The sequence below is a fragment of the Bufo gargarizans genome, chromosome 1 (genome assembly GCF_014858855.1).
Source record: "Bufo gargarizans isolate SCDJY-AF-19 chromosome 1, ASM1485885v1, whole genome shotgun sequence".
NCBI lineage: Eukaryota > Metazoa > Chordata > Amphibia > Anura > Bufonidae > Bufo > Bufo gargarizans.
The window spans coordinates 714114838-714136664 of NC_058080.1; the positions used below are offsets into that span (position 1 = coordinate 714114838).

At 46.8% G+C, this 21827-nt stretch overlaps 1 protein-coding gene across 1 annotated transcript in view; it reads right to left on the reverse strand.

The window, feature by feature from the left end:
• LOXHD1 (lipoxygenase homology PLAT domains 1) overlaps positions 1-13103 on the reverse strand; it is a 209777-nt gene extending 196674 nt beyond the window's left edge. Inside the window, exon 1 of the mRNA XM_044292627.1 lies at positions 12926-13103. The gene's annotated coding sequence lies outside the window, so the exon portion shown is untranslated. The remainder of the gene's footprint in view (positions 1-12925) is intronic.
• Positions 13104-21827: the final 8724 nt, after the last annotated feature.

Below are 21827 nucleotides of genomic sequence, written 5' to 3' on the forward strand. Positions count from 1 at the left end.
ACAGGCTGGTACATGCCGACAAACCTCCAAACACACAACAACATAAACAAACAGGATGTTATCCCTGCTTAGGATGTTGCCATTGCAACAACATGGTGAAAAGTTAAACCTTTAAATTAGGCAGTTTTATACCTGTTATTCATCTCATGTTATTTATATCCTCCAGTGCCCGTGTGGGCTCCTCTATGTGGGGGAAACAACACAAGAGATAAAAAAGAGGATCACACAACATAAGTCCAAGATTCGGAAAAAGGCCCTAGATCTGCCAGTACCAGAACATTTCCATAAAATGGGACATAATTTGTCTCAACTACGGTTTCAGATTATAGATGGGGTACCACCCCTACGGAGGGGGGAAGACCGAGAAACTCTCCTCAAACAACTAGAGTTAAAGTGGATATATAGGCTTGATACACGTGAACCTAGGGGACTCAATAGGGACTTCAATTTGGGGGTCTTTCTATAAGGGGTCCAAATAATGTCTCTTCCTCTTCAGTATAGACGAGTTATTTATTATTTTGTGTAACTAAGTACTGTGCCCAACAAAGCTATTGTTGTGATGATTTTAAGTTCATGGGTGTTCACCAAACACTAATTTTTATTATATTGAATTGTCTCTTTGTTGGGATGACTTCACCGGGGTTCTCCATGATCCGCAACCTCTTCTTTGATGCTTCCATGATCATATAGCCTAGCGTCTAGTATCCGTGGTGTCCAGGTATGGCTAGTGGGGGGTGAGTCCCATTTTCTGGTCCTTTACCTCTAAAAAGAAATGTTAGTGTGTGAATGGACGGACGTGGTGTGTCACAGGGGCTGTTGTCATTATTTAATGATCGGTCCGTGTGATGCCCTCAACGACCGTGGACCCCAATTTAGGATATCTGCCCCATCTGATGGCACAGATGGGACGGAGCCACCATTTGAAGGGGTAGCATGCTTGAGTAAGCGGTATCCTCATAGGGGTATATGCCTGAAGAAAAACAGTGATCGCCCTGGAGGAACCATATACGATATTTAGGGCACATGGGGATTTGAACACGCAACTTATGAGAGGGTACTGAAAACAACCCCATTTGAAGTATCGAAGGTGTGATGACCTAGTCGATTGGACCGCCACCTACTAGGACCTATCCTGGAGCCACTGTAGAGTTGATGAAGTAGGGAGCCGGACAGCGCGAACGATCCAGGACTATGTTTTATGGACGTCCGCGTCTCCATGGCAACCCTTGCGTCATCGATAAGCGACATGATCTGTATGCTGCAGTGCCGTGGAGCATAGTCTGCCTCCATGGCATCGGTAACAACTGACGTCCCTTGAGGAATTTTCCCCATTGGCTGATGACGGATGGGGACGCATGCACACTGCAGCTTCCGGGACGCCGAGTTCGGCGCACTTTAGAAACTTTGCGGACATGGTATAATACCCCGGGGACGCCATCACAACATAAGAGATAATATTAACCTATAAGATTGTACAATTCACTGGAAGCTTTGATTTTATGTCACGACCCGGAGGCTCCTATTGCATTCTCAATCTTTACTGAAAACCATAGCAGCAAAGAGAAAAAATACACCAAATCCAGCAAACCATCCCACAAGGATAACCCCTCCCATAGTCCAGTCCATAAATAGAACCTCCCACCGGAAACCTTCCTCTTTCTTTGCTGCTTCCATAGCAAGATAAGTGTGGTTTTGTGTCTGATAATATTAGTTTTAATTTCTTAGATTTTTTTTTTTTTTTTTTTTTCCCCTTATATTTTAGTACCTGGTTTCATATGTCTTGTTGGGTGATTTATATTTGTATTTATATGTGTATTTATAGATATAGTCGTCTACTGCCATTGGGGTAGTTGTTTTTCATCCTGCTCGTTTTTCCCTAGGTATATCGTTTTTTGGGGGGTAGCTCTGGTGTTGCCTGAGCTTGCGCCGCTACGCCCTTCTCTTCCCCCTGTACATTCCCCCCCCCCCTTGTTCTCCTGTACCTCGTTCGCGCCGGCGCCATTTCCTGTGCGCTTCTTCTCTTCTTCTCCCGAGATCTCGCGATACGAGATCTCGGCGTCTGCGGCTTATCCCGGCATCCCCGGGATTCTCGGCCGCCATCTTGCGCCTCCCTCCGGCCGGCTTCATTGACCGGATCGGAGGTGTGTCACTTCAGTGCGCGCGCGATTCGGGGGCGGAGTTTCTTCGGCCGTTCGCCGCCATCTGCCAGCGTTCTTTCTGCTCCACAGGTCTGTGTCTACCGGAGTGACTAACTCCCACCATGTCCCTGCCTCTACAGAACCCTGCCCCTATTCAGCTAGCTTCTGATGCCCCCAGCCCATCTATATTGCCTGCTCCTGCCCCTACTGCTACGCCACCATGCCCTCCACCGGCCTTACCTCAGGCCAGTTTACAACAATCCATTGCAGAGGCCATTAATAACGCCATGGGCTCCATGTCCTCAGTTATCTCGCAGTCCATTGCTCAGGCGCTAAGAGCTCAGAACCCTGCCCCTAATCCCTCTGCTGCTACTGCCTCCAGAATTATTGATTCAGATAGCATAGTTCTATCACAAGAACGCGTGCCTAGTTCACGCAAACGAGCCTGCACTGCGCCAGGCAGAAAAAGCGCGCCCTTGGAAGTCAGCACGGGCTCAGCCCGTCCCTAGTTCAGACTCAGAGTTGGAGTCCGAGGAGGAGGCTTATACTGATAGCCATTGTGCTTCTGATCCAGACCTACAAGAGGTACTGGTAGAGGATGAGGATTTTGATCCGGAAATTCCTTTGTCCCGCCCATCTACTAGTTCGGCCCCAGAGGCCCAAGGGTCGGCTGCAGTCCTTACGGACCCTCTGGGCGAACCTTTGTTCGACCCGGATTCTCTACACCATCCGCAGTCAGCTGAGTGGTTACCCTCACCACATGTGGCCCAGTATTTGGAGGACAGGGTTAGAAAACCCCTCTCTAAGGAGACGCGCAGTAAACTTAAAGCCGAGTGCCCGCGCCCCTTAGTCCCTAACAAAGTTTGCGAAACCCCCAATGTGGATCCGAAAATGATCCAATTCTTATCCAAGACAGGCTTTAATCCTCGCAGGGGACTTGACTCGGCACTGCGTGCCTGCCAAGATAAATTGCTGGATAGCTTAGGCCCATTAACGAAAATTTTCGAACTGGCGGAGTCTGCCAGGTCCGACGGCACCCCCATTGACCCAGATGAACTGCGCGGCTGGGCTCAGCGCGCCATCTGCATGGTAGGAAATGTGAATGCTTCACTTTCCATGGAACGGAGGAAAGCTATCCTCATAAAAATTGAGCCGAAGTTGTCCAACATGGCTCTTACGGAATCGGGCAAGGAGGCGCAGGGCCTCTTATTTGGTGATACTTTCATCAAAGATCTGGGCAAGTTTGTCGGGGCCTTCACCGCATTGGATAAGGCCCAAAGCTCCATGCGGAAGGTTTTTCACGGGCGAGTCTCTTCCAGGGCCGGCAGCTTCAGGGGCCGTCTGTCCGGCCGTGCCCATTTCCAGACCCGTGGTGGCGGTCGAGGCTCCTTCAACCAGCGGCAGTCGTTCCAGGACCAGAGGCCGCATTCCTCCTTTTTCCCTTCCAGAGGTTCATCCGCTAGATCCCGGTCCTTCAGAGGATTCTCAGGAGCTAGACGTCCCCTCGGTAAGTTACCAGAACCTAACGTGTTTTTCCAACCATTGCATAGGGGGCAGACTCCAGCATTTTTTGGATGCTTGGTCGCGCATCACGTCCGACCCCTGGATCCTGTCCACGGTCCGGGGGTTTCACATAGAGCTGACCGTGTCTCCTCTGTTCCTTCCCTACCCGCGGCCGAGGGTACTTTCAAGTCAATCCCTAAGGTATCTGAACGCAGAGTTGTTCTCTCTCCATATGAAGGGGGCGATAGAGCGTGCTCCTCACCCAGATGGAGGAATCGTCAGCGACGTTTTCTTGGTGGAGAAAAAAGGAGGACTGTTTCGGCCAGTCATAAACCTGAGTCGTCTCAACCACTTTGTGCGATACCGCCATTTCAAAATGGAGGGTATCCATCTACTCAGGGACCTTCTGGTTCCGGACGATTGGATGGTGAAGCTGGACTTGAAGGACGCGTACCTGACGGTTCCCATTGCTCCGGACTCCAGGGACCTCCTTCGATTCCTGTGGGACGGTCAGGTTTGGCGTTTCACCTGCCATCCCTTTGGTCTGTCATCGGCCCCTTGGTGCTTCACCAAGCTGATGAAACCGGTGGTAGCTTGGCTCCGCCTCCAGGGGGTGCGTCTGATAATTTATTTGGACGACATCCTGATTCTGGCCCAATCCCCCGACACCCTCCGGTCTCACTTACGGATGTCAATTTCCTTACTCACGGACCTGGGGTTTATCATCAACACCGAGAAGTCATCCCTTCAGCCTGCCAAGTCCTTGGAATATTTGGGGTTTGTGGTGGATTCGTCCACTCAGAGTCTCTGTCTTCCGGGTTCCAAGGTCAGGTCTATCCGCAAGGAATTACGTCATACTCTACGTCTTCCCCAGGTCTCACTCCGTCATTTAGCCCGGGTTATAGGCCTTTTGTCTTCCTCCATCCAGGCGATTTTCCCGGCTCCGTTGCACTATCGAGCCCTTCAACGGCTGAAGATCGCTCACCTTCAGTCGGGAGCAGCGTATGCAGACTTGGTGACCCTGGATCAGGAGACGAGAGACGAGCTGGTGTGGTGGATCTCCAACCTCGATGCCTGGAACGGCAGAGCCATCGTGGGTCCTCAGCCGGACCTCATCATAGAGGCGGATGCCAGCCTTTTCGGCTGGGGCGCCCATTGCGAGGGAGTCTCCACGGGGGGTCCGTGGGCGGCGGACGAGTCATTACTGCACATAAATGCTCTGGAACTCTTGGCAGGATCGTTTGCCATTCGCAGCTTTACCAGCAACAAGATCACGGCTTGCATCAAGCTCCGGATGGACAACGTGTCGGCGGTCCGTTACGTCAACGCCATGGGAGGTACTCACTCGGCGGTTTTAACTCATTTGGCAAAAGAGTTCTGGACGTATTGCCTAGACAAGGGATTCAAGGTGGTCGCGGAATATATCCCGGGTCTTCACAATACCTTCGCGGATTGGAGTTCGCGGTACACCTCGGATTTCAGCGATTGGAGGTTGGATCCGGCGGTGTTTGCCTCTATCGCTTCTCTTTGGGGCCCATTTGCCCTAGACCTCTTCGCGTCTCGTTGGAATTCCCACCTCCCCAGGTTCTACAGCTGGAGACCGGACCCACTGTCGGAGGCCGTGGACGCCCTACTGCAGGACTGGTCAGGGAGCCTTTCGTACGCCTTTCCTCCTTTCATGCTGATCCCTCGGGTTCTGTCTCAAATTCGTCGCCAATTGGCAGAGGTGGTCCTGGTAGTTCCCTTCTGGCGGGCTCAGGTATGGTTTCCTCAACTCCTGGAACTCCTGACTGGAGGATCCTCGCCTCCTCCCGTTTTCTCAGAGTCTTCTCCTCGGCCCGACGGGCCAGCTTCATCCTCTCATATTGGACGGCTCCCTCCGTCTCCTGGGTTGCAGGATATCGGGCCGCATTGGGAGGTCGCTGGAATATCGGGAACGGCTAAGTTCCTCTTGGAGAGTGCTTGGGCGCCCGGTACCAGGAGAGCATATCGATCAGCCTGGGGCATCTGGTCTCGTTGGTGCGCTGGACGGAGTTTGGATCCCGTTTCGGCCCCTGTGACTGACGTTCTTCTGTTCTTATCCTCTCTCTTTGACGAGGGCAAGGCTTACAGGACTATGAATGTCTTCCGGTCGGCTATCTCTTCTCGTCACCAGGGTGTTGCTGGTTGTCCGATTGGCCAGCATCCCCTAGTTTGTCGGCTCCTCAAGGGCTCTCGCCTTTCTCGGCCCCCTCAACCCCGTTTCTCCTCTTCTTGGGATGTCCGTTTGGTTCTGGATTTCTTTGCACAGTGGCCTACCAATTCGGATCTTTCTCTCAGACAGCTGTCTGCCAAACTGGTGTCGTTGTTCTGTCTTGTTTCTTGCAAGAGAGTTTCGGACGTCAGGGCGCTAGACTTTAATGCTCTCTCTTTTACCCCGCATGGAGTGTCCTTCAACATTTCCCGCCGTACTAAAACTAACATAAAGTCGGTCTCTTATCCGGAGTTCCCCAATTCTCCGGCCCTTTGCCCGGTGGGTTGCCTGAAGGAATACTTATCTCGCACTTCGGTCCTCCGTTCGTCTTCTTTTCCACAATTGTTCATTTCTTTTCGTAAGCCGTTCCGCCCAGTCACTAGTGTCACCCTGTCCCGTTGGGTGAAATGGATCCTTACCTTATCCGGGGTGGACACTGCCGTGTTTTCGGCCCATTCGGTTCGAGGTGCCTCTGCTACTTCTATGGCGGTAGCGGGGGCTCGCTTGGAGGATATCATGAGATTGGCGGACTGGTCTAGATCGTCCACATTCCGGGAGTTTTATTTTCGGCCAACTCCTCACGCTTTTGAGTCTGTTATCTCTGCACTTTGAACTTGCAATAGAAGCCTCCGGGTCGTGACATAAAATTACATGATTTTCCTAGTTTATGACGTAAAGTCATGATTTTATGAACGACACGGAGGCGAGTATTGCCCCTCCCTACTTGGCTTTTCTTTATTGCTATGTACATTAATAAAGTTTTGTTCCCTCCCTGCTGGTGTACAGTGGTTATTTTTATTGTTATTATTGTTATTATTATTGTTATTATTATTATTATGATTATTATTAGTATTATTGTTATTTATCGGTCGTCTATTACTTACGGTCATTCTATGTTACCGATATCCTTTTGATTTCTGCCTGATTACCATGTGCCTTTTGATTTCTCCCTCTTAGGTTGAGGTCCTGCCTTGCGGTTACCTAGTGATTTTCCTGTGGCGGTTTTTTCTACAGCCTCCAAGGGTTGTCGTTTACGGCGTTGTTCCGGATGGATCCTGTTTCGTTCCTGCCCGGCTCGGTTGAGTTTTCCTGTTGGACCAGAGTTGAAGGTGGTTCCGGTCCGGTTTTTCTGTTTGGGAGTTCTTCATGACAAAGAAAGAGGAAGGTTTCCGGTGGGAGGTTCTATTTATGGACTGGACTATGGGAGGGGTTATCCTTGTGGGATGGTTTGCTGGATTTGGTGTATTTTTTCTCTTTGCTGCTATGGTTTTCAGTAAAGATTGAGAATGCAATACTCGCCTCCGTGTCGTTCATAAAATCATGACTTTACGTCATAAACTAGGAAAATCATGTAATTATATATTGAGTTGGATCGGAAGTGATCCATATGTATGAATGTATAGGATGACGTATATATATATGAATAAGGATGTATCACCTCACCTGGGGGAGGGTTAATCCCACCCACTGGACACTATATAAGGCACATGTTTGTTAATTTATTGTATTGCTTAAAAAAGACCAAGGAAGGTCGAGACGTTGCATCACCTTGCTGTTTTTTGAATAAAACCACTATTGGATTTTCTATATTGGCGAGTGCTGCGGATCTCTTGCATTGATTTGCATGTTGCAGTGCGACACCATAGGCTGCCATTATAAAAATTGTCACGCGACATTAGTGCAACAAAATGGCGCGCGACAAATGTCGTCATGTAGACCTAGCCTAATTGACAGGGCCAGGCATGATCACATTTACACTGCCCGGAAATGTCAATCAAAGTGGAGAAAGCAGAGCCTCTAGGTGTAACGATAACGCCCCCGTTGGTCTTAGAGGCTCGTTTGCATATAATAAAACATCATTTTTCTCAGCAATGCGGGCACATGTGAACATGGGACCAACACAGATGCCTTCAGCTGCCAAGCGCACATGTAACAGCTCAGTCAGTGTCGTAGGGACAAATCTGCTGACACATGCCCTTTAAATTCATTCCCTGGTGGCCTCAGATAGATGAAGTTACAAAATCTAGGAGAAATGTAGACTCATAACAGTTCCTCAGCCGCATTAGTTCTGTACATGTTTTCAGCCACCATGTTATGAAGCAGATGTGGACCCATAGTGTCTACTAAAGAGATTTGGCTTGGGGCTACTCCTAAGGTTGTTACCTAAGCGGCCTCCCTGGTCTTCACCGTCTAACCCCTATATAGGGAACTAGACTGCACTGCAGGGAAACCACCAGAGGCTGCTGACCCACGGGGAGCAAGAGACACCGGGGCAGAGCACTGGGTGATCAGGCAAGTCCATAGTCAGGGACAAATTGAGGTCAGGGCAGGCACAGTTCATGCAATTCAAAGTCAGTGTGAGGGTCAGGTTCAGACAGCTCAGGGTCAGTACGGAGATCAGGCAGAGGTCAGGTCTAATTCAGTGCCATGCAGAAGTTGGTAACCAGGAGAGTGAACAAGACAAGTAACGCAACTTTACATGAAAGAAGACAACTAGAACCTAATGCTCAGGCACCATCCCACAGGGAAATGTTCCATACATACCCTAGAGAGATCATGCATAGGCAAGGGAAGATAAAGGAGTGTGTGAGGAGTGTGCGCCCTTCCGGCAGTGAGAGGCAGAGCCGGAAAAAAAGCAGGCCTTATCCTGCTTGGTTCGGATGGAGCATCACTACCCCGGTGGTCTGGCCCACAGAGGGTGCAGAGCAAGCAACCAAGTGAGCACTCTAAAGGCCATGGCCAAGGAGGAGATGGCAGCAGGTACAGCCCACCAATGCAACACTCTGAATACAAACAAGAATGTTTCCATTCATTGACAGCAAGATGATATCTTGAAAATAGTAAGGAAATGTAATAGTGAGCATGTCTGCTGCCAAAATGGAAAATGAAGCCACTTTCTAAATAGTTTTCAGAGTGTGTGTGTAAGTCGTTCACCTAGCTGCTGGTGCTGCTGAATTCATTTCTGCTGCATTCATCTCTGTTACTGCTGCTGACAGCTCTCTGCTCTCTCTTCCCTTCTCTTAGTGTTAAAGAGAGCAGCAGGGAGGGGGACGATGTCGTACACAGCAGATCAGATCATCGTGAGGGGAAAAGCACCTATGAATGGCAGATCACACAGGAAGCAGATAGGTGAGAAAAGCTCACACAAGGCAATTTACAGGAGGAAGACAGCAGCATCCTGGACACACAGATTACTTTCAGCATGTATCACCGGGAGGGACACGTCCACATAACAAAAGTCTTAGACTAGGAGCAGGTGGTAAACTGAATATCAGCAGGTCTGAAAATGATAGATTTTTTATCAAATTTTTTTTTAAAATTATTATTATGGTAACCAATAACCTTTGTAAAAATCATCTTTTCCATGTGTCACAGACGTTCCCACGACAGGTGGCAGGAGATTAGTGAGACTGGCAACACGTGGTTTAATCTGACATGTTTTCTGTTTGGATCAAATGATGTCTGTGTTGTTTCTGGTGCTTGCTGCACCTTCTTTCCCCAGGTGTGGCTATTATGGTAATTTAACCTTCTCTATTTATTGTTGTTTCTCCCACTGTGCTATGTGGCTTATAGCTTCTGTTGGAGTTGTGGATAGCTGGTCTGTGGATCTCGGCTGAGTTCCTGGTGCTGCCATAGCCACTTGAAGTTAAGTGTTTTCTTTCCCTTTTGTATTTTGTTTGGGTTACTTTGTGTGTTCCATTTCCCTGTCATTTGTATTAAGGCCTGAGGGAGACTCCTGTTCGTCCTTCCTTTTGGAGGAACAGGTTGTCTCAGTCCTGACAGTAGTACCAGGGTTCTCTAGGGTGAGTTAGGACACTAGGTATTCAGGTGTATGAACTCACACACCTCTGGGGTAAGTTAGTCAGGACTTTGATAAGGGTTTTACTAGGAGGTGTCCATCTCCTTTCCCTAGTTTCTAGGCCTCATTCCCTCACCTCTTTCCCTCCTATGTTCGGTGTGGTGTTTCCCTCCCACACCCGAAAGTGACACCATGTCAGTGGTGGTCATAGCCTTTAAAGGGTATTCCAGTTATGTCCAGTTATCTCCTATCCGCAGGGGGATAACAATTAGATCGGCAGGGGTCCTACTGTTGTGACCCCTGCCAATCACGAGAACAGGGACCCCATACCCCATGGAGCCCCCCCAAAAATAACAGAGTGGCCACTCTCCACAGCTTCATAGAAAAGTATAAAAATTTACCGGGATAAAAATTTTGGGAAAGAAAGAAAAAAGTTTTTTCATTTTTTTTTTTAAGTATTAAAATACAAGATATACTATATAAATGTGGTATCACTGTAAGCGTAGTGACCTGGAGAATGAAGGAAACGGGTCGCTTTTACCACATAGGGAACGTCATAAAAATGGAACCCATAAAACTATGGCAGATTTGTAATTGTCGTCATTAAGCAAGTTTTGAGGATTAATGACCTATCTAAGGCTACTTTCACACTAGCGTTTTGGCTGGATCCATCATGTATCAGCAAAAATGCTTCCGTTACTGATAATACAAACGTCTGCTTCTGTTATAAACGGATCCAGTTGTATCATTTTTAACAGACTGATCTGTCATGAACACCATTGAAAATCAATAGGAAAAGGATCCATTTTCTATTGTGTCAGAAAAAAACGGATCCGTCACCATTGACTTGCATTGTGTTACCACTACTGGTGCTACTATCTCTAATGGGCTAATATAATGTCATCTTATGATTGTCTTTCCAGGTCCTCCACAATGTGCATTTCTAATCTGTTTGCAACTGTTATGTAATGTGCCTGGTTCACCAGCAGGTGGCAGCAAACATGGCAGAGCTGTACTTAAGGGGAATGGAACTTCCTGAACATACTGAATGACCAGGTTATTCCATCAGTGGATTTGTTCTTCCCTGATGGCGCGGGCATATTCCAAGATGACAATGCCAGGATTCATCAGGCTCAAATTGTGTAAGAGTGGTTCAGGGAGCATGAGACATCATTGTCACACATGGATTGTCCACCACAGAGTCCAGACCTTTACCCCATAGAGAATCTTTGGGATGTGCTGGAGAAGGCTTAGCGCAGCGGTCAGACTCTACCATCATCAATGCAAGATCTTGGTGAAAAATGAATGCAACACTGGATGGAAATAAATCTTGTGACATTGCAGAAGCTTATCAAAACAATGTCACAGCGAATGCGTGCCGTAATCAAAGCTACGAAATATTTTTGATGGCGACTTTTTTTTGGGACGGGCAGTGTATTACTGCATTGTACTAATTTTGAGTTAAAAATCTTTTTTTTCAATCAGGTGCCCCATCAGAACAGGCCCAGTCCGTACGACGTATTAGAAGACTTGGACATCACAGATGGAGGTCCCCCTACACTTGGACCCCTTCTATGTGCTCTGGAGAACCTGGCATGGGCGTCCATTCTATGCAATGCCAAATTGGCTGGCTAATTAAAGTAGCTGATGGGGAAGGGGGTCTTCATGAGACAACTCCTGCTGTTGGCGATCACTAAGGAACGAGGCCGCGTTCCAGATTCAGGGTCTCCATCTGCTATGAATTTATTTAGCCCCTTGTCTCCCTTCACTGACAGCAAGCAGAAATCTTCATAATTAACATTAGTCTTGCTCATTCCAAATTTTTGAATTTTACCTCCTTTAGGGCTCAAGCACACGAACGTATTTTTACAGGTCTGTATGCAGAACCATTCACTTCAATGGGGCTTGAAAAACATAATGGAAATGACTTCCGTGTGCATTCTGTATCCATATTTCGGCATGTCTGTTCCGCAAAAAGGTAGAATATGTCCGATTCTTGTCCGTCTGTTAAAATGGAAAACGTATGCAACATGGACGTCACACAGATGTCATCCGTTGTTGTTTTTTGCGGATCCGTGTTTTGCGGACCACAAATTACACACAGTCGTGCGCATGAGCCTCTGCTTGCCTCCATTCACTAACAGCAAGCAGAACTCTTGAAAACTGTCATTCAAAGCAATCAAAAAGCTGCATTGCTTTTCATAAGGGAGGCTTGTATGTTAAGGCCTTCCGTGTCCCTTCCGTTTTGTTTGTGGATGGGATGTGGACCCATTCATTTCAATGGGTCAGCAAAAAATGTGGACAGCACACAGTGTGCATTCTGTTTCCGTATGGGCTCATTCAGACGGTCGTATGCTGTCCGCAAAAATGCGTATCAGTATTTTTGCGGATTATATGCTGTCCCATTCACTTCTATGGGGCCGTTTTCTTCCATTGCATGGCTCAGCAAAAAAATGAAACATGTCCTATACTGAATCCAATCCGTTTTTTGGCGGACATGCGGAACTGTCCGCAAAAAAAACTGATCCGCATTTTTGCGGACAGCATACAGCCATCTGAATGAGCCCTATGTCCGTTCCGTAGCCCTGCAAAAAAAGATAGAACATGTCCTATACTTGTCTGTTTTGAGGACGAAATAGGCATTGTCACAATGGATCCGGAAAAAAAAACGATGCAATACAGATGCCAAACGGACGTCATCCATACTTTTTGTGGACCACAAAACACATACGATCGTGTGAATGTAGCCTAAGGGCTCAAGCACACGACTGTATGTATTTTGCAGTCCGCAAAAAATACAGATGACGTCCATGTGCATTCCGTATTTTGCGGAACGGAACAGCCGGCCCCTAATAGAACAGTCCTATCCTTGTCTGTAATGCAGACAATAATAGGACATGTTCTATTTTTTGGCGCAATGGAAATACAGAAATGGAATGCACACGGAGTAACTTCTGTTTTTTTTTGCTGCCCCTTGAAATAAATGGTTCTGTATACGGTCTGCAAAAAAAAAACTGAATAGACACGTAAAGAAAATACGTTTTTTTTTCATGAGCCCTTATTGAGGCGCTTGTCTCCATTTACTTACAGCAAGCAGATCTCCTGACAACTGTCATTCAAAGCAATCAAAAAGTTGCATTGCTTTTCATAAGGGAGGCTTGTATGTTAACAGTCAGACATGTAAAACGGTAAAATGAAATTCCAGCCCCCCCCCCCCCCCCCCCCCCCCGGAGCCCCCTCCACACACCTTACCTGAGGATTTCACCTGACTGCATGGAAGAATACACGGAGCCTATACGCAGCGACACCTAGCGGTGAACTCGAGGAAGCGCACCTCCAATGCAATGCAATCGGACCGGTAGTGGTGCCCGGGAGACGGGAGTCGTGCAGCGATCAGATCGGGTGCCCTTCATAGGGTGACTGGCCGGGGATGCACCCACTGTATATTCCTCAGGTACACACACCTATGAAGAAGGGGCTCCAGCCAGTGTAAATCTGGGGTGATGTTTTGGGATCTAGTGTGGGTGCGGGGATCTGGATCGTCCGGGGGATCTGCGGGGCTCTGGCAGGTGCAGGGATCTCATGTGCAGACACATTCTGTGTAGCAGACGCTCACAGGGGTTGCTAAGGACGCACAGAACAGCTGCAGGGTGTGAATGAGTCACCAGGGAACAGGCGGGAGCACAATGCACTCCGGATTAGGGTCCTTTTACACTTTGCTGCCCCAGATCACTGCTTACCGTAGGTCACAGAGACTTACCTCCCTCCAGCAGCCCAGATCAGGTATGACAGCAGCTTCAGGTTCTGCATCTGCTCATTTGTCTGCCTTGATATCTGCCTTGTCATATCCCAAGGAGGCTTATTAAAAAAAAAACATAGGGAGACACTTCCACAAGGTGGCGCTAGCGAGGTGGGTCTCTTTCCTTGGGAGTTACCTCTTAGCCCCCCATAAGGACCAGAGCTGGACCCTCCTGGTAATCACCGGTCATATCTGCTTCTAGGATGGCCCAATGGTGACCCTTATGGTAACTGTCTCCTAACCCAGCTTTTCCAAATTCCTTACCAGCAAATATAGCCGCTCTCCCAGTGATTTACTGTGCAGATAGATAGGAGATAGATAGATAGGAGATAGATAGATAGATAGATAGATAGATAGGAGATAGATAGATAGATAGGAGATAGATAGATAGATATGAGATAGATAGATAGATATGAGATAGATAGATAGATAGATAGATAGATAGATAGATAGATAGATAGATAGATAGGAGATAGATAGATAGATATGAGAGAGGTAGATAGATAGATATATAGATAATAGATAGATATGAGATAGATAGATATTAGATAGATAGATAGAAGATAGATAGATAGATATGAGATAGATAGATGAGATAGATATATAGATATTAGATAGATAGATAGGAGATAGATAGATAGATATGAGAGAGGTAGATAGATAGATATGAGATAGATATATAGATAATAGATAGATAGGAGAGATAGACAGATGGCAAAAATACATTGCTAAATCTCCTGCTTCTCTTCTATTACGAAGCTAGCTGTCTGCAGCCACCACTAGGGGGAGCTCAGTGAATAGGAATGCATACATCTGGAGCTATAATAATCTCTTTGTACTGGACTCCCCCTAGTGGCAGCTGTGTGAAAATGCAGAGTCTTTATATATGTGGAAGAGAAGAGCAAGTTCTGTGTGGCTCCCACTTCCCCCCTCCCCTGGGGCCCATAGCAGTAGTGTGGTCTGCCTATATTTCAGGTACGCCACTGGATATGAGATAGATAGATAGATAATAGATAGATATGGAGATAGATAGACTTGCCCCCCCCCCCCCCCATAATGGTTTTAGACTGGTGATGTCTGCCACTTTCCACGACCCTTCTCCACCCCAAACTTGCTAACAATGCAGTTCCTATGGAGAGAACCCATGCCCGCGTGGTCTGCCTCCGTGGTTCCTGTGCCTTCGGTGGCATGGGTGGGCACTAATGACCAGAGTCAGGGCAGTCAGGAGCAGCCACGAATCCCCCCAATGTTACAGTAACAAGACAATAAAACCGCACAACGTGTTTCTACTCATCATTTCTGACTTTATTGGAATGACACATGGTTTGCTGCGGACACAGTGACAGACGAGTATTACCCTGATAGCAGTCTACACGTTATGGCTTACGTCTCCACCGCCACAGCTGTACAATTCACTGACGTACAGGTTCGGTCCATTCTCTTCCGAAATAGTCTGAGATGTCTCTATTGGCAAATGCATATAGTAGGGCAGTTCATCCAGCGCCTGCAGCGGTGGCGGAGCTTCTGGGAACAATGGGAGTAAAGAGTATCACCAGGTACCAGGTGTCAGCACTAGTCTTCATTTCAAATATTGCAGTTCCAGAATCTGTCAGCAGGGGGTGCAATTGTTGCGAAAAACATTTCAGCTAAAAGGTGATTTTTTTTCCGGTTTTATGTATATAAAGTGCAATCATTGCATAATAAGAATTCCTGCAACTTTCTAATACACTTTGGATTTAGATTCTCTATAAAATATCTGCTTGCTGTCTGTGACTGAAAACCATTTACACCTACTATTTGCTACAATTGTATCCATTCTAGACAGTCCATGTATCAGATGTATCCGTCTGGGGTCCAGGCTGTTTAGATCACGGAGGATTGATTAAAATGGAAATAATTCTTGCTAAGGGCTGATGCTCACCACCACCATGCTTCGGACCGCAAATAGCGGTCCACAATGCACGGGCGCTGTCTGTGTGCACACCGTTTGTGATTTGAATGGGTCTGCGATCTGCACGTCCTATTTTGTTTGTGGTGCGGAGGCACGGAGCGAAATCCCATGGAAGCGCTTCGTAGTTCTTCCGTGGGCTCCTGATTGGTGCCTCCCTGAGGATTGCGGAACCATTCAAGTCAATGAGTCGGCATCCATAGGACAAAGTGCACAGGGCCGTTGCCCGTATATTGCGGTCCCCCTGTTTGCAGTCCGCAATAAGGGCACAGAGCATGAGCCCTAACTCCCATCCATGACAAGGTTTTCAGCCAATGAATGTTTACAAGAATGTTTCCATTCATGGACAAAGCAGAGGTCTTAAAAAAGGGGGAGGATTCATTGGAAGGAAACTGGACATTAACCATTAAAGAGAATTTGTTCTAGTGGGCAATGGCATTAAAGGGGTTACCCAGGAATTGATAATGATGACGTATCCTCGGGATAGGTCATCATTATCACATCGGCGGGGTCTGAGTCCTGGCACCGCCGCGGCCGATCAGCTGTTCCAGGGAGCTGCTGCGCTCACCAGAGATCTCGCCTAGCACAGCGCCGTATATTGTATAGTGGCTGTGCTTGGTATTGCAGTCCAGCCGCATTCACTTCGTAGGGGTTGAGCTGCAACTAGGCCATGTGAGCGATGTACGGTGATGACACTGGCCTAGGAAGAGGCAATGGGGCTCACGGAGTAACAGCTGACACCCGGGACCCCTGCCGATCTAATACTGATGACCTAGGATAGGTCATCAATATTATTTCCAGGATATCTCCTATTATCGCTTGCATATGCCATCAATGTCAGATAGGTGCAGGTCCCACCTCTGGGACCCACTGCTATCTCCAGAGCAGGGCCCCCAAAGTGAAGGAGCGCACACCACACAAGCTCAGCCACCTTCCATTCTCAGTCCCATAGCGGTAAATGGAGCAGAGGCCGCACTTGCGTGGTGTGCTCTCTATTCGCCTGAATGGGACTTCCGAAAAATAACTGAGCGCACTCACTCAACTATTTTTGGAACCCCTATAGCAGTAAATGGACAGCACGCCACACATGCGTGGTACGCTCTCCTTCACTTCAGAGGCCTTTTTTCTGGAGATAGGAGAGAGTCCCAGAGGTGGGACCCGCACCTATCTGACATTGATGGCATATCCTACCGATTTGAGATGGGAATACCCCTTTAAATAATGTAGTCTTCCTTGTCATAACTTATAACTTGACAACAGATGGAGAATGAATGCAGGATCAGACTACATATAGGTTTGTTTGTAGTCTGTAACCATGGAGATATAGATCTGCATATAAGCTGTATGCAAAGTTGCTTAGTTTTTTATGCTACTGGCTACAAAGGTGGCCATAGGCTTTAAGTCTATCACTTCACATCCTACAATTGTACCAGTTATCATTGGCCACAGCACAGCGGCCATAACTCTACATGTAGCAGAATGGTCCGGACCCGTCTCCCAGAGCTCACTCATCTCTTGTCACAATCATAATTTTGCCAATAAGTAGAAGCAATGCAATTATTTTTCTGATCCCTGGAAGAAGGGATGTGCCGAAAGATTTGGGCCAAGGAAGATGTGACATAGTATATCCATTTACATCAGTCATGGGGACTGCCACGACTACTAGACTGAGAAAAGCATTGTCAGCTCATTGGATGGATCTTCCCTTTAATAAGCTATATTGTGCAATTTCAGATATTTAAAGACTATGTATACCTTATGATTATATTTTACTCAATTTGGGCTAAAAAACATTTTTTCAATTGGCCTTTAGTAAAAAATGAAAAAAATGCAGCCATTTTTGAGCTACAGGCGTTAAAAATCAGTCTGTTTGCAGAGTTTTTGGCAGAGTTTTTCTGAACATTCATTATAGCTAAACTGATAAGAAAATGGATCAAATGAGTGTTTATAAGGTCAGGATATCAGAGATAAGGCTTCACATGAGCCGTCAGCTTACAGGACTGAGAAGTGATACTCAGCAAATAGACTGAGTTTTAGCCCCTTTATCCAAAAAACGGCTAAACGTTTTTAATAAAGAACAAAAAAAGTTCTTTCTTTTTTAAAAAAAAGGTCTAAAGGACTAATTAGGCTTCTTATTACCACCCATTCCCTCCTCCTCTGTCTGTACATAGGGATCTGATCTGGGCGGGGGGCGCACAAGGTCCACGCCCACTGTCCACAACTATTTAGGTCAGTTATCCCCTGGTACCTTACTGGTGAGCAAGCTGCCAACCCAGTAAAAAGTCGCTGGCATGATGCAGCCCGCTAATAAGATTGCAACCTGCTGATCTTCTTACATTTATGTCCCGGGCTGCCAGAGGTATGGATTCCTACTGGAACTCAAGTAGGGGAGAAGCTAGCTACTTCCTCCTTCACTGATGATGACTTTGGTCACTGGTATCAGAACATGCTCCACACTCTACAGCCATAGATTCAACCAAATATGTCTCTGCACAGTAAGAAAGGGATAGGAAGAGTGGGTTCTCATTGTGAATGACCGCTAGGGAGAACTGAGAGGGGAGAGAAGTGAAGGACTCTCTGGGTGACCAGGTGACAGAAAAAGCAGCCTCGTGAGAGCTAATATGGCTGACGTTTAGGCATGTCAACCACTTCCTTTCCCAGAGAGAGAGTTACAGAAGGCTGGAGTGCAAACATCTCACAAGGACAAGACAGACACAATTACTGACTATAGGGATTCCGTCAAATTTCCTATCTGGCTGAAGGTACGCCTAGATATCATGTGGTGCAGGTCCAATGGTTGAAAGCCCCACTGATCTCCATTTTCATGGACAGTCGACCCTGTATGAATATACCATCTGAACATTACAGTCAATGGGAGGTATAGGAGCCTTCACTTAGGCTGGGTTCAGACCTGAGCGTTTAACAGCGCGTTCCTACGCGGCGCTGTAAAACGCTCAACAGGCAAGAACCAATGATTCCCTATGGGAATGGTTCTCACCTGAGCGTTTTACAGCGCGTACGATCGCGCTGTAAAACGCCCGACGCCCCAAGAAGTACATGAGCTTCTTAGGGGCGTCTTGTCGCGCCTTCCCGTACATAGACTTCAGCGGGAACGCGCGACAATGGGCGTTCGCTTGTCTCTGTATGCGCGATTGCAAACGCCCGTACAATCGCGCATACAGAGCGCTCCATCGCGAACGCTCAGGTCTGAACCCAGCGTTAAGTGCAATCCTAGGATTCAGTAGCTCCCGTTAATGTTAATGGAGTGGTAGTCATGCATAGCTGAGATATTTTTCATGATCCATCAAATAGCTGGGGGTGTCACAATTAGGAGATGCCCCTCGATGATGGCTTTATGCGTGAACAGAAAGAGTATCTTGAAGATTTATGGAGTGGACAGTAGGGAAAGGGTTAATTTTGTGTGACTGTCTTATCCTTCAAATAAGGTTTTAATATTTAATGCGTGAGATGACGAGTACATGTATAATGTTCTACTGTACAAGCGAACAAAAGGTATAATATATCTAACATACACATAACGCCCCATCCTCTGCCACTGGAGCGGTAATAGGGGAAAATAATGAAACTCATGATATCAAGGTTAATTCATAATTGGTTGCTATGACTTAAAGGGAATGTACCCTCCACGATGGAAACCTTGCAAAAATGATGATAATAAATAATAATAATAATAATACTTTGAGCCTGCAATTCTTCTTTGGAATATTAAAAGAAATTTGCAATAATGTATTTTGCTTTCAGTGCCACTTTTCAACACTGTTGATGTTAAAGGGAACCTGTCACCGGGATTTTGTGTATAGAGGACATGGGTAGCTAGATGGCCGCTAGCACATCCGCAATACCCAGTCCCCATAGCTCTGTGTGCTTTTTGTGTAAAAAAAACGATTTGTTACATATGCACAGGGAAGGAACACTGACACTGCGGATGCGCTAGCTTGTGCATCGCGAGATTACGGCGCTCTAGCTTTCTGACGTCGGGGAGCTAGGAGGAGATTCTGAGGATGCGGGGCGGTGCTGGGCTCCTTCACGCTGGACTCATCTCAGGGACAGGACTCATCTCAGGGTAATTTGCATATGTATACATTTTTTTTTTTTACACAATAAAAGCACACAGAGCTATGGGGACTGGATATTGCGGATGTGCTAGCGGCCATCTAGCAACCCATGTCCTCAGCTCTATACCCCAAATCCCGGTGACAGGTTCCCTTTAAACACTTTCCCTAGCCCTTTTACCCCCGGAGGTTTTTTTTTTAGCGTTTTGCGCTCCCTGCTTTCCCAGAGCCATAACTTTTTTATTTGTCTGTTCACATAGCCATTTGAGAGCTTGTTTTTGGCGGGACAAGTTGTACTTTCCAACTCCACCATTTAATATTGCATATGATGTAGTGGGAAGCGGGAAAAAAATTCCAAATGGGGTGAAATTGCAAAAAAAAACAACACAGTTTTACGGGTTTTTAATTTACGACGTTCGATGTGCGATAAAACTGATGAGTTACTTTTATTCTACTGGTCAGTACGAATCCGGCAATACCTTATATGCATAGTTTTGATGATGATAAAAAAATTCTAAAGTGGGAAAAAAAATCTGTTTTATTTTTTTGGCACCATAATTTAAGAAGCAGACGGCCACTCGTGGCTATGGCGCCCGCAGCGCACGCAATGTTTAAAGACCGGACCGATGACGTACATGTACGTCATCGGGGGTGAAGGGGCTAGACATTGACGGAACAGCACCCCTCTAAACCTAATGAAAACAATGTTTACAGGCAATCATTTTGAATGCATTACACCAGGGATCAGCAACGTCTGGCACTCTAGCTGTTCAGGAACTACAACTCCCAGAATGCTTCATTCACTTCTATGGGAGTTAGAGGAAGAACTAAGCATGCTTGCATGCTGGGAGTTGTAGTTTCACAGAAGCTGAAATGCTGAAGATTGCTGATCCCTGTCCTAAATGCACCACAAAATGGGATGCAAATGCAGAATCTTTATCTCTCTGCCTGTAAGACTCATGCTGTGAGAGGGGAGGAGGAGCAGCAGAAGGGAGAAAATAAACTAGTGGAGGAATGGAGAAATATCCCAAATCAGCAGGTTATACACATGGATGCACAGCATCTGCAATGCCCCCGAGTGGCATTACCACTCTTACTCCCCGCTCCTATCTGTGTGTGCTGGTACGGTGTCATTCTGAGTATTTTGTCCAGGTCCTCCACAATGTGCATTTCCTATGTTTGAAATTGTTAATGTTCATGTAATGTGCCTGGTTCACCAGAGGTGGCAGCAGACTTGGCAGTGCTACTGTTAGAAGAGAGTGGAGCCTGTTAGTGAAGGTCAGACTAGAATACCCCCTGCAAGGGGAAGCTCGTGTGCAAGCCAGCAGAGCACACCTTCAGCTCTGCTGGGTATAGAGGCCCAAGCTGCAAGCCTCACAAGCCGGGAAGAAAAGTTCCCTGGATAAAGACAAAGATCAAGATAAAGACAGAGTCAGACTACAGAAAGCTAAATTCAGCAGAAAATAAAAGTTTCTATTTAATCTGAAAGCACAGCAGAGCTAAAGAGGTTCAGATGTAGCAGAATCGAATGTGTTTGCCTGCCAAAACTTATGCCAAAGCTTGCTGGTGACCAAGATAAAGTTGGAAGATTGTTTTCTGATGCAAGTTTATTCAAGTAAAGCTGTTTCCAATGTTAATACAACGTCTGGACTCAATCATTTCTACAGATCCCTCAACTATTCTCCCGGTTTGCACTGCTTCGGACGACAACGCCTGGGGTTATAGGATATCCAGGTAGGAGCACCGTGACAAGTGCAAAGCAGCACATAAAGGGACATTATAGGCTACCCTTGCGCCACTCTGGCATTCCTACACCTGGGTACCACCTATCACCAACACCATCTACTTAAGGGAACTTCGTTCCCTGTTGCTGAACTGCAACTGGCGTCACGACTAAACTCTTTCACTTTAAGGGACCCCTGGTAGTACCCTGTCTGTTGCACATCTAATACACATCTACTGTTGTCTAAGAAACTATAATCATTTATAAAATTGTATTTTAATTAGCACATTTTCCTGGAGGATCACTCCCTTTAAACGCGATGATGTACAGTACTTTCTTATTTCTGTCTGGCTGTTGATGTCAGATGAGGCAGCGGACATCCTCCAATCATTCTAGATAGACATGCCATATATCAGTGCAGGGACCAGCAGACTTGGGGGGGGGGGGGGGGCTGCTACTACTATAAAAGAATAATAATAAGACTGTCTACTCTCCATAAGATTGCATGGCTGACAATTACTACTAGACAGGAAATGCTCTATTTGCTGCATATTTTGCTCTAGGCACTGGAGGTCCAGGACCTAGGGCAGCGTTCAGCAGGGGGAATGGTA